General features: G+C 37.5%; 1 protein-coding gene across 10 annotated transcripts in view; it reads left to right on the forward strand.

Moving 5' to 3' along the window:
* ST7 (suppression of tumorigenicity 7) overlaps window positions 1-13,559 on the forward strand; it is a 221,968-nt gene that overhangs the window by 141,360 nt on the left and 67,049 nt on the right. The window lies entirely within an intron of this gene.

Here is a 13,559-nt window from a genome sequence, read left to right on the forward strand (position 1 = left end):
AAGGCAGAGTTTCAAAATGAAAGAGAACGAAGGAGGCTCTTTATTATGTATTCAAAATCAAAGCAGTGCTTTTAAGAGAAACCAGTTGATAAATTTTTACTTCTACATTTTTAAAAAAATAAACACTTTAAATAAAGAAACTAACAGTAGTGTGAATTGTATTTATAAACCATTTCCTTTTTAAATACAGTTTCAGAAAACCTTGGTCAACATTTCCTTCTGCTGTCTTCTGGGTTAGGAGACTAGGTACAGTAATTGTTCATTATAAAAGTGAAAGAACCAAGGGACCAGGAAGAAGTGGTATCTTCTCCAGTCTCTGCTTTGGGTTTTGAGAATCGACTATGCAGACCGAGTGAGTCTTTTCTCCACTTGTCTCTGGAAAGGCAGTGATTTCTGTGAGCCTCAGTCTCTGTGGAGGCAAGGCCTGCACTGCATACCGAAGCCTGGCGATTTCTGCGGGTCATGGCATCTAAGTGAGGTGCGGGCGTGGATTCCGGCTCCTCCTTCAATAGCAAGTATCGTCCCTAGACCTGAGGATAGGAACAAGAGGAGAGAGATTCTGAAGTGATTTTATTTGACTGAAGTTGACAGATGCACTGCCCAGATTTAATTTTTTCGGTTGACAGAAAAATTTAAATAATATTTGTTATAATGTATAAGTGCTAATGTTAAGAAAAGGAGATTTCTGCAGAGACATAAACTTGTCCTCAAGCTTTTTAACTTGCAGAAGTTTCATCCCTTGATAGAGCAGAGAAACATGACCAGTTCCGTCAGCTCTGAGAGAGGTGAGAATTTTATGAAGGACGGGGTCTTTCTCTATCTTAACCTGGCACAGCTGCATCCGGCCTGGTGCAGGATGCATGGAACAGCAGGTTTTGTTGCTTTTCTGTATTATTATATTGTATGTTCAAGCAACTTCATAGGAAAAACAAACTTGGGTGATTTTAATTCCAGTTGTTTTCCTGGATGTGAATTAGCTTTGCTCTTCACTAGCTTTGTGATTCAGGGCAACTTCCCTTTTCTGGGCTTTTCATTTGTCCTAAGTTAATTGGGCATACTGATTCTCACCTACAAGGTAGTCAAAACTCACTTAAATTATCTTCCTTTTGCAATCAAGAGAATGGAAGCCCCTTACCGAAGGAACGTTTTGGCAGTGGGTACAGCTTTTGAACTTCTTGTAAGGTGTTATTATTCCAAATGAAAAGGTTGCATTTTCTGTTTTCTCAAATTTAAGGAACAATCCTTTTGCTTGCACCCATTTTTGGTAATTGTGCCTCTTGAATAGTTGATATATGACACAATTTCTGTTTTCTTTTTAACTTTTACCATTTAGCTAGCCTCAAGCTTTTCATCTATTTTCCCCCCTGACCTATCTGGAATAGAATTTGGAATAGAATTCATCAGACTGACTGGTTTGGACCTTTAGCCACACTCACTCAGAACTGGCATAGATAACTGGTGTGGATGGGGTTGTTTGCTTGTATGAAAGAAATCAAAAGCTCCTCAGGTCTAGAGTAGGGCTTCTGAGTCTTGGCATAATTGGCATTTTGGGTTGTTGTGGAGGGCTACACTTCGCATTGTAGGATGTTCAGCAGTAGTCCCTGGCATCTACTCACCAGATGCCAGTAGCAGCCTGCCCCATTGTTACTACCCAATGTGACAACCAAAATATTTCCAGACATTGTTAAATGTCCATTGGGGGCAAAATTGTTACCCATTCAGAACCACTGGTTTAGAAAACCCTGAAGTGATAAATCTGTTCAAGGCAGACACTGGTTTTATTTCTTTGTTAGTAGACTGAGCTCCCCCTACTCTGGAACAACCCTCTAAAGCAGCGGTCACCAACCGGTGGTCTGTGGACCACTGGTGGCCGTGAGGTTCGAAAGGTTGGCGACTGCTCTTCAAAGCATCTCTAGACTTGTCAGTTTCTACTAGAACCCTACGATGGTTTGGGGACCTCTTTTGTCTCAGATGGGATTCCCTGAAGAGGAATCCAAGGTGTGGAGAGTAAATGAACTAGGAGGTTGTGGTGTGGTTGCGTTTGGAGGCATGGGGGAGAGGAGGATGTGAAAGCTGGCTGTGGGGTAGTGGTTTTCCTTGCTTCTTGAGCCTGCTTCCAGATCATTGTCTGCCTCTCTTCCCTAAACTGCAGCTTCTTTGAAAGTTGAAGATAGACTCCCAGATTTTATCACTTGTCTTCCCACCTCTTTGTAATTTTCTGCAGACCTGAGTCATTCCATCTCATTATTGTTTCCCTGTCTCTGCAACACTGCGTCTACGGTGTATGTCTGGGAGTAAGATTGCTGGGTATTAGAGCATTTGCATGTTTGACTGCAGCATGACTGGAGATTACACTCTCCAGAATGGCTGCTTATGATTGTGTAAATTTTTGTCAATGATACATGACTTTTCCCATGTTTCTCTGTATTAGGTTGTTTTGAGACTGTCCTTGTTGCATATAGCTTTTCATAGTGTTATCCATAATTTTAAAAATACTGTTTTTTTTTCTCCCTTTCATTTTATATCTTATTTATTTGCTTTTTTGGTTATTTTTCTCTGATTAATCTTGCCAGAGGAATTGTCTATTTTATTAATCTTTTCAAAAGAACTAGGATTTGGTTTAGTTTATTTTCTCAACTTTTCCCCAGCATTTTCTGCTCATATAGTACAATTTTGTTTCTTCTCTTTCTCCTCTATTCTGTTTGTTTTTTTAATTACCAATTTCTCAAGTTGAACAGTTAGCTCCATTTGATTCTGAGTATTTCTTTATTGCCTTGTATTTTTATCTTGTCATATATATTATATTTTTGCACCTTGAAATACTTTTTACATCATGCTTAGAGAACAAAGATCATATATTTATATAGAGAGAATTTGTGGAAGCTTCCTTTGAGGCCTAGTATTATACATACTTAGTTTTCATAAAAGTTATATATATGCTTGAAAGTAATATGGTCCCTGTTGGTTATCAAAGTTTATATTATTTGCTAGTTTGAACTTATTAACCATGTTGTTCAAGTCTTCTGAATCTTACTTAGCTCATTTTATCTGCTTGCTCTTGCAGTGTTTGAGAGGGATATAATAGAATATTCACTTCCAGTGGTTTATTTATCTGATTTTTTCCATGTTCCATTAATTATTGCTTCATATATTTTGAGGTATATTGTCAGAAGCATTTATGCTGATGATTATTCTGATGATATATAATATCCTTCGTCCCCATTTTTCTGCCTGGATTTTCTTTTTAACCTGTATTAATAAGATTGGCTACTCTAGCTTATTTGGATTGATATTTGCCTGGTATATTAATTTTCAGAACTTATGACCAAACTTTCTATAATTTATTTATTTATAAATAATATTTATTAAATTGATTGGGGTGACATTGGCCAACATGAACATATAGGTTTCAGGTGTGGGTTTCTGTGTTACAAGATCTGTATATTGCACCATGTGCTCACCACCCAAAGTCAAATCTCCTGTCACCTTATTTTAGGATCCCCTTTCCCTTCTACCCACTTCCCTCTGGCAACACCACACTGCCGTTTGTGTTCATGAATGTTAGTTTTATAGCCCACATATGAGTGAAATCTTATGGTTTTTAGCTTTTTTTGACTGAAGTATTTCATATAGCATAATGTTCTCAAGGTCCATCCATGTTGTTGCAAATAGTGCTATTTTATCCTTTCTTATGGCTGCGTAGTGTTCCATTGTGTATATGGACCACATCTTCTTTATCCAGGCCTCTTTTGCAGGACACTTAGGTTGTTTCCATGTCTTGGCCACTGTGAATAATGCTGATATGAACATAGGGGTGCATATATCTTTGTGAATACATGATTTTGATTTCTTCAGGTATATACCCAGGAGAGGAATTGCTGGGTTATATGGTAGTTCTGTTCTTAATTTTCAGGAATTCCCCGGCTGCTTTCCATAGTGGTTGTAGCAGCCTACATTCCAACCAGCAGTGAATGAGGGTTCTCTTTTTTCCACAACCTCTCCAACACTTGTTATTGCTTGTCTTGTTGATAATGGCCACTCTAATAGGTATAAGATGGTATCTCATTATAGTTTTGATTTTCATTTACCTAGTTGTCAGTGAGGTTGAACATCTTTTCATATACTTATAATTCTTTTTTGGTAAGATGTATTTTCAGGTCCTCTGCCCACTTAAACAAATTTTTTTTAATTGATTTCAGAGAGGAAGGGTGAGGGAGAGCGAGAGCGAGAGCGAGAGCGAGAGCGAGAGCGAGAGAGAGAGAGAGAGAGAGAGAGAGAGAGAGAGAGAAACATCAGTGATGAGAGAGAATCATTAATTGGCCACCTCCTGCATGCCCCAAATTGGAGATCGGGCGTGCAACATGGGCATGTGTCCTTGACTGGAATAAAAGCTGGGACCCTTCAGTCTGCAGCCCAATGCTCTGTCTACTGAGCCAAACTGGCTGGGGCCTCTGCCCACTTTTTGATTGGATTATTTGTTTGGTGTTGAGTTTTATGAGTTCTTTATATATTTTGGAAATTAAACCTTTGTCAGAGCTACTGTTTGCAAATATCACCTCCCATATGGTTGGCTGCCTCTTTGTTTTGTTGACAGTTTATTTTGCTGTGCAGAAGCTTCTTAGTTTGATATAGTCCCATTCATTTATTTTTGCCTTTTTTCCCTCACCTTTGGGGTCAAATTCACAAAATGTTCTCTACTATCAAGATCCATAAGTTTGGACCTATATTTTCTTCCATTTAACTTACTGTTTTGGATCTTACATTTAGGTCTTTGATCCATTTTGAATTAATTTTTGTACTTGGGGACAAACTGTAATCCAGATTTATTTGTTTATGTGTGGCATCCCAGTTTCCCTAGCACCTTATTGAAAAGACTATCTTTACTTCATTGTGTGTTTCTGTTCCTTTGTCAAAAATTATCTGTCCATATACATGTGGTCTTATTGCTGAGCTTTCTATTCTGTTCCATTGATCTGTGTGTCTGTTTCTCTACCAATACCATGCTATTTTGATTATTGTAGCTCTGCAGTATAATTTTAAGTCAGGTAGTGTGATACATCCAACTTCATTTCTTTTTTCTCAGTTTTGCTTTGGGGTCTTTTGTGGTCCCATACAAATTTGATGATTTCTCATTCTTTTTTCTTATAAAAAAATGACATTGGGATTTTGATGGGGGATTGCATTAAATCTTTATAATGTTTTAGGTAATATGGCCATTTTAACTATGTTGGTTCTTCCAATCCATGGACATGGATATTTTTCCATTTTGTTTTATCTTTTTCAATCTCTTTTAGCAATGCTTTGTAATTTTCAGTATATAGGCTTTCACATTCTTTGTTAAATTTATTCCTAGGTATTTTATTCTTTTGGTTACAATTGCATTTCTTTCTCTAAAGTTTTGTTGTTATTAGTATACCGGAAGACAATTGATTTTTGCTCATAGATTTTGTATTCTGAAACTTGACTGTATTTGTTTAATGTTTCTAAAAGTTTTTTGGTAGAATCTTTAGGGTTTTCTTTATATAGAATCATGTACTTGGCAAAAAGTAACAGTTTGACTTCTTTCCCTGTTTGGATGCCTTTTATTTCTTCTTCTTGTCTTACTGCTCCGGCTAGGACTTCCAGCACTATATTGAGTAAGAGTGGGGAGAGTGAATAGCCTCTCTTGTTCCTGATTTTTCAGCATTGAGTATGATATTAGCTGAGGGTTTATCATATATGGCCTTTATTATGTTGAGGTGCTTTCCTTCTATTCTTATTTTATTGAGTGTTTTAATTATAAATGGGTGTTGTATCTTATCAAATACTTTCTCTGCATCTACTGATAAGATTATATGATTTTTATCCTTTCCTTTGTTAATGTGGTGAATTATGTAGTTGATTTGTGTATATTGAACCATCCTTGTGCCCCTGGAATGAAACCAACTTGATCATGATGTATGATTTTTTTGGATGTACTGTTGTATTCAATTTGCAAGGAATAGAAAACCTGTTTGAAGAAATAATGGCAGAAAATTTCCCTAACCTGGTGAAGGAAAAAGTTACTCAAGTTCAGGAAACAAGAGTCCCAATCAAGATGAACCCCAAAAGACCAACATCTAGGCACATAGTAATTAAAATGGCAAACATTAAAGGCAAATAAAGAATCTTAAAGGCTGCAAGAGGTAGAAAGTTGCCGACAAGGAAGCTCCCACTAGATTGTCAGCTGACTTCTCAATAGAAACACTTCAGGCCAGAAGGGAATGAAAGCCCAGGGACTGAACCCAAGATTACTATATTCAGCAAGATTAGCATTCCAAATGGAGGGTAAAATAAAGAGCTTAGCAGATTAAAAAAAAAAAAGTTTAAGAGAGTTTATTAACACACCACGTCAGCACTGCAAGAAATGCTAAAGGGAATGTTGTAAGAAGAAGAAGTAGAGAGAAAGAGAAGAACACAGGTATAAAGAATAAGAATGGCAATAAAGAAGTACTTAATAATAACCTGAGTTGTAAATGAATTAAGTTCTCCAATAAAAATGCTTAGATTAGCTGAATGAATAAGAAAACATTACCTATATATATGTGCTCTCTATAAGAGACCCACCTCAGGACAAAGGACTCACACAGAATGATGATGAAGGGATTGGGGTGGGGGGGAACTTTTCGAACAAATGTAAATGAAACAAAATCTGGGGTAGCAGTACTCATATCTGACAAAATAGACTTCAAAGTGAAGGCCATAACAAGAGATAATGAAAGCCACTTCATAATAGTACAGGGATAGATAAAACAAGAGGATATAATTTCAGTAAACATATCTGCATCTAATACTGGAACATCCAAATATATTTTTTAAAAACTGGAAGATTTTAAGGGAGAGATCAACAAAAATAAAATCATATTATAGTAGGGGACTTTAACGCCCTACTAATATCACTGGTTATTAGCATCCAGGCATCAAGAAGGAAACAGCACTCCTAAACGACACACTAGATAACATGGAATTGACATTTCACCCCAAAGCTGCAGAATATACATTTTTCTAAAGTGCACATAGGACATTTTCAAAGATAGTCCACATTTTAGGATATAAGCTAAGTCTCTACAAGTTCAAGAATACTGAAACCATATCAAGCATCTTCTCAGTTCATAATGGCATGAAATTAGAAATCAACTACAATAAAAACACTAAAAACATTCAAACACCTGGAGGCCAAATAGCATTAAACAATGATTGGGTTACCAAAGAGATCAAGGAAGAAATAAAACATCCTGAAACAAATGGAAATGAACACACAGCAATCCCAACCCTGTGGGATACAGTGAAAGCAGTCCTGAGAGGGAAGCATTACAGGCCTACCTCAAAAAAGCAAGAAAAAATTGTAATGAGCTATCTAACACTAAACTTAAAGATTTATTAGAAAGAGAACAATAAGAAAAGCCCAGAGTATGAGGAAGAAAAGAAATAATAAAGATCAGAGTGGAAATAAATGACATAAAGGCTAAAAAAACCATCATCATTACAAAAGATAATAAAACCAAGAGCTGGTTCTTTGAAAAGATAAACCAGATTGATGGACCATTAGCCAGACTCATCAAGAAACAGAGAGAGGACCCAATAGGTCACAAATGAAAGAGGTGAAGTAACAACTCACCCCATAGAAATACAAAGGCTTGTAAAAATGTCTATGAACAGCCATATTTTAACAAACTGGACAACCTGGACAAAGTGTATATATTCCTAGAAAAATTCAACCTTCCAAAAGTCAGGAAGAATCATAAAACATGAATAGGCCAATAACTACTGATGCAATTGAAGTGGTAATAAAAAAAAAAAACACAAAACAAAAAACAATAACAACAAAAACTACCTGCAAACAAAAACCCTGATCCAGACAGATTCATGGGGGAGTTTTACCAAACATTCAAAGAAGAACTAATACCTACTCTCCTCAAACTACTCCAGAGAATTCAAAAGGGAGGGACACTTCCAAATTTTTTTTTATGAGGACATAATTATCCTAATTCCAAAACCATATAAAGACACTACAAAGAAAGAGAATTATAGGCCAATATTCCTGATGAACATAGATGCTAAAATCCTGAACAAAAAATTAGCAAATCAGATCCAGCAATATCTTAAAAAGTTCATACACCCCGATCAAGTGGGATTTATTCTAAAAGTCTGGTATGATATTTGCAAATCAATAAATATGATACATCACATAAACAGATTGCAAAAAAAAAAAATCCATGATTATATTGATGCAGAAAAAGCATTTGACAAAGTCCAATACCCTTTTATGATAAAAACTCTCAGTAAGAGAGTGAGAATAAAGGGATCATACCTCACTAGAATAAAGGCTGCATATGACAAACATACAGCCAACTCAATACTCAATGGGAAAAAAAACACACATTTTCCCTAAGAACAGGAACAAGATAGGGATGTCCACTTTTACCACTCTTACTTAATTAACATAGTACTGGAAGTCCTAGCCATAGTGAGCAGACAAGGTGTAAGGAAAACTGTCATTTTGTACAGATTGCATGATATTGTACATAGAAAAACCTAAAGATTCCATAAAAACTGCTATCTATAATAATGAAAGGGTAATATGCTAATTAGACCGGGCATCTTCCAGATGTCATTCTGGATGTCCTTCCTGATGAAACTGGGGCTAGAGGGAAGCCAGCCCGAGTCCTGGGTGCCTGCTTGCAGCCGGAGGAGGGAAGCCCGGGTCCCAGGTGCCACAGGGAAGCCGGTATCAGCAGCCAGGGGAAGGAAGGTCTATTCTTGCATGAATATTTGTTCATCGTGCCTCTATTATTTAATAAATGAATTTGGCAATATAGCCAGAGACAAAATTAACACTCAGAAATGGGTAGCATTTTTTAGACACCAATAATGAACTCACAGAAAGAGAAACTAAAAAAAAATCCAATTTATCATTGCAACAAAAAGTTAAGATACTTAAGAAAAAACTTAACCAAAGAGGTAAAAGACCTGTATTCAGAACACTATAAAGTATTGAAAAAAGAGATAGAGGAAGATAAAAACAAGTTGAAGAATATACTGTATACATGAATTGGCAGAATCAACATCATTAAAATGCCCATACTACCCAAAGCAATCTATAGATTCATTGCAATCCCCATTAAAATACCAACAGCATATTTCACAGACCTAGAACAAACACTCCAAAAATTTATAAGGAACCAAAAAAAGACCCCAAATAGCTGCAGCAATCTTGAGAAAGAAAAACAAAGTTGGAGGAATCACAATACCAGATACCAAGTTATACTACAAAGCCACTGTACTCAAAACAGCCTGGTACTGGCACCAAATAGGCATATACTAGTAGATCAATGGAACGGAACAGAGAACACAGAAATCAACCAAGTCATTATGTTCAATTAATATTTGACATGCAGACAAAGGCATACAATGAATTAATGACAGTCTTTCAATAATTGGCGTTGGGAAGATTGGATGGGTACATGCAAAAATTTAAACTAGACCACCAACTTATACCACACACAATAATAAATTCAAAATGTATGAAAGAATTAAGTCATGAAACCATAAAAATCTTAGAAGAAACCATAGGCAGCAAAATATGTTTGCTAATACATCTCCTAAGGCAAATGAAACTAAGGAGAAAATAAACAAATGGGACTACATAAAAATAAAAATCTTCTGAATAGCAAAACAAACCATCAACAAAATGAAAAAAGAGGCCACTGTGTGGGAGAACACATTTGCCAATGATACGTCCAATAAGGGATTAATTTCCAATGTATAAAAGGAACTCACAGAACTTAGATTGTCTTCCTTTTGATTGTCACAAAAGGAAGACAATCTAATTAAAAACTGGGCAAAGGGTCTAAATAGACACTTCTCCAAAGTGGACATACAGAAGGCAAGAAACATTTGAAAAATGCTCAGTGTCATAAAGATGCATATTAAAACAACAATAAGGTTTAAAACATCCTCACCTGTTAGAATGGATATCAGCAAATCATCAAATGACAAATGTTGGCGAGGATGTGGAGAAAAGGGAAACCTAGTACATGGCTGGTGGGAATGCAGACTGGCGCAGCCTCTGTAGAAAACAATATGGTGTTACTTAAAAATAGAACTCCCATTTGACCCAGTAATCTCACTTCTAGGATAATTCCTAAGAAATCAGAAAGAATATATGCATCCCTATGTTCATAGCAGCTCAATTTACAATAGCTAAGATCTGGAAACAGTCTAAGTGCCCATCAATGGATGATTGGATAAAAATAAAACAGTGTACACATTTACACAATGGAATACTAAGTAGCTATAAAAATGAAAGAATCTTACCATTTGTAACAGCATGGATGGACACGGTGCATCTTATGTTAAATGAAATAAGCCAGTTGGAGAAAGATAAGTATCACATGATCACTTCATATGTGGAATATAATGAGCAAAATAAACTGATGAACAAAATAGACTTAGAGAAGTAGAAACACTTAACAGGCTGATGAATTTCAGAGGGAAGGTGGGGCTTGTGGGTGGGTGTGGATTAACTAGGAGCCCAGCACGAGATTTGAAATCATGCGGCGTAACACCCCCTGAGTGGTGGATCTGGTCCTGCCTCGCTGCTGTGGCCACTGCTGATCAGGCCCTCCCCAAGCACTGTGCGCAACCTCCCCCTGTCTGGTTGACCTGTTACAGCATCCCGGTTAATTAGAATATATATATATATATTTTTTTATATATATATATATATATATATATATATATATATATATATATATATATTTGTGTATATATATATATATATATATATATATATATATATATATATATATATAGTTATGCATAGCCCATGGACACAGACAATAGAGTGATTAAGACCTGGGAGAATTGGGTGTGGGGTTGGGGGGAGTCTGTGGTGGAAAAACAAACAAACAAACAAAGGGATCATCTGCAATACTTTCAACAATAAAGATAAATTAAAAGAATAAAAATACATAATATTAAAAAAAACACAATAAAGAAATTATATAATCAAGGAAAACTAAGACTCCACTGGTTTCTTGCCTAAGCTTCTTGGTGATGATCATACCATTTTTGAAAAGGAGAACAACTAGGAGGGAGCGGGTTTTCATTGTAAAGCAGGGATTCTGTTTTTGCCATCATGTTTGAGATGCCTATTTTACCTTGAGGTGGAGATTTCATAAAAATACTTGGACATGTGTTCAGAACTCGGGGGTGAGGAGTTTGGGAGTTATCAGTATATGTGTAGGGTTTAATGCCATGGTGTTGAGTGAGTTCTTGTATATGGAGATGTAGATACAGAAGGAAGAAGGTTAGGAAGTGACCCCCAGTGGTCTCCAATACTGACGGGCTGGGTGGATGAGAACCATCTGGTGGCTTCGAGAAGGAGCACCAGGAAAGGTAGGAGGAGCACCAAGAGAATGTGATGTCTTGGAAGCTGAGTGAACCGAAAAAATTAAAGAGTAGTGGAAGGGGCCTGAGAGAGGGAAAGACAAAAATAAGTGGAAAGGATAAGACACTGGTGGTCTTAGTGTAGCCACAGAGGAAGTTTAGTGGGAGTAGTGATGTTCGATAGCTGGAGTTGGTACATTATGGTCAGGGAGTTGTGTATTTTACATGGAACATGTCTAGATGTCAAGGTCCAGGGTTTGTCTTAGGCCTTGGGTTACTTGGTTATAGCTGAGGGACAGTGTTCTGCTTTGAGACAGTAAGACAATCAAGAATCTAGGATATCAGATGGGATGTTTACATGGACTGTGATCATCTACAATGACCGTAGCACATGAAGTTAAAGAATAAGACTATATAACGCTGTCACTGCTATGTAGGTCTGTGACTAGGCAGAAAACATGGTCAAAGGCTGGTGGCAGGTGTTGGAGCCTCAGAGAGGACACTGCCTCCCAAGCGCTGAGCAGTGAGGTTTGGACTTGCTTGGAGAACAGGAGAAGCCTGCCCTGCGTCTTGCCTGGCAGCACAAGTTCTGTGGGTGAGTTTCAGAGACAGCACAGCCAGTGAACTCAGACTCCTGTTCTGTAAAGAGCTTATGGACGTGTCAGTGAATTGTGTACCATGGAGTCGGGTTGTGGGAGGTTCGACGGAAAGATTGGGGGAGGAAAGAATATTGGAAGGCAAAGGATTACAGAGCAGCTTTGGGATGAATGTCAAAGGTCAAACAAAGTATTGAACTTCTGCCTGTCGCTCCTAAAGCATATTTCATAATACTTAACTTTTAGCATGACCCTATTGTGACATGCCTGCCAGGGTGAGCATTTATTGACTGTGTCCCAGATAACCAAATGAGTTAACTGTTTGAATATAACTATTTTCCATAACTCATGTGAATGTGGAAGGGAGTATACCAAACACAATTACTGTAGTTTGGGCATAAAAGTCCTTCTGACAGTAATTGTTGGCTGGTATGTTCAGCCTCTGCTGATTGAGGCAACTTGGAGAACAGGAGAGCAAAGCCACGTCGCCGGAGGGAAGCATGCTTGTTGTTGTGTGTTCCATTACCGTCCTGGCTCTGGGCCACGTGAAATGCATCACGTTTTCAGTTTGTTCACGATCTCAGGGCTAGGGCACAGCCCCAGCTGAAGCTTTTCAAGGTGAAAAAGCAAATGTTATACTCAAAGTATTACCTGTCAGTTTTTAGGAGGGTATAAATCATTCTGCTCCCCAAGACAGAATGAGGCTGATTTCTTCCCCAACCTCTTCTCCACCTTCACCCTAGTGGTTCTGGACGCTGCAGTTTAGAGCTGGGAAAATAGTTCCGACATACAAGAACAGAGAAAACGGTGGTGCTATGAGACCCTTGCTTTAAGAGAGGGAAGTTTTTGACGTCTTGAAATGAGGAAAGAATCATCCCTGAGGATGGTAGAGGTTAAAGAAGAGAATCTTTGAAGTTTTCTAAGTTCTGAGGGGGGGCGGGGGTTGTGCTTGTTTTATCTGATTAGGAACAGGTAAACTGAGTAAGTAATTGATTGGGTACCAAATGGGAGAGGAACCTCCTTTTATACTGAAAATACAGTTACACAGAATCTGTATAAATGCAAAAAGTGTCTCCTTCACTAGAATTTTTCAGGAAAATTTCCTTTTCTGAAATGAAATAAGCATAATTTTGACAGGGAAAGTAGGTGATTATTTAGGTAAGCTTCCAGCCCTTTGATTCTTCGAGCAATACAGTCATTGATTCATTGTAGTGCCTACAACTGCTATTTCTGAGTGATGGATGTGTTTACCTCATGTTCTCAGTCCAGTGAAGAGCTAGTTAACTTGTGATTTAACTAACTGTCCATCTTCTAGATCATATTGCTTTTCAATAGAGGTAGCTTATTATTTCCATTTAGGTTAGCTCTGAAAAATGACATTTTCTTATTAATGCATGCTTTAGCCTCTCAGGACTGCATTGTGTAGTGGTCTGTGTAAATGGATTTCTCATGGGCTCTGAGGACCCGGGTAAACAATTCCTTCTTTCCTTTCATGGACCTCACTGTCAGTAAAAACCACTGCCAAAATAATACCATGCAGCAGAGTGTCTTTTC

Source organism: Pipistrellus kuhlii, unplaced genomic scaffold (genome assembly GCF_014108245.1).
Source record: "Pipistrellus kuhlii isolate mPipKuh1 unplaced genomic scaffold, mPipKuh1.p scaffold_m20_p_10, whole genome shotgun sequence".
NCBI classification, from domain to species: Eukaryota; Metazoa; Chordata; class Mammalia; order Chiroptera; family Vespertilionidae; genus Pipistrellus; species Pipistrellus kuhlii.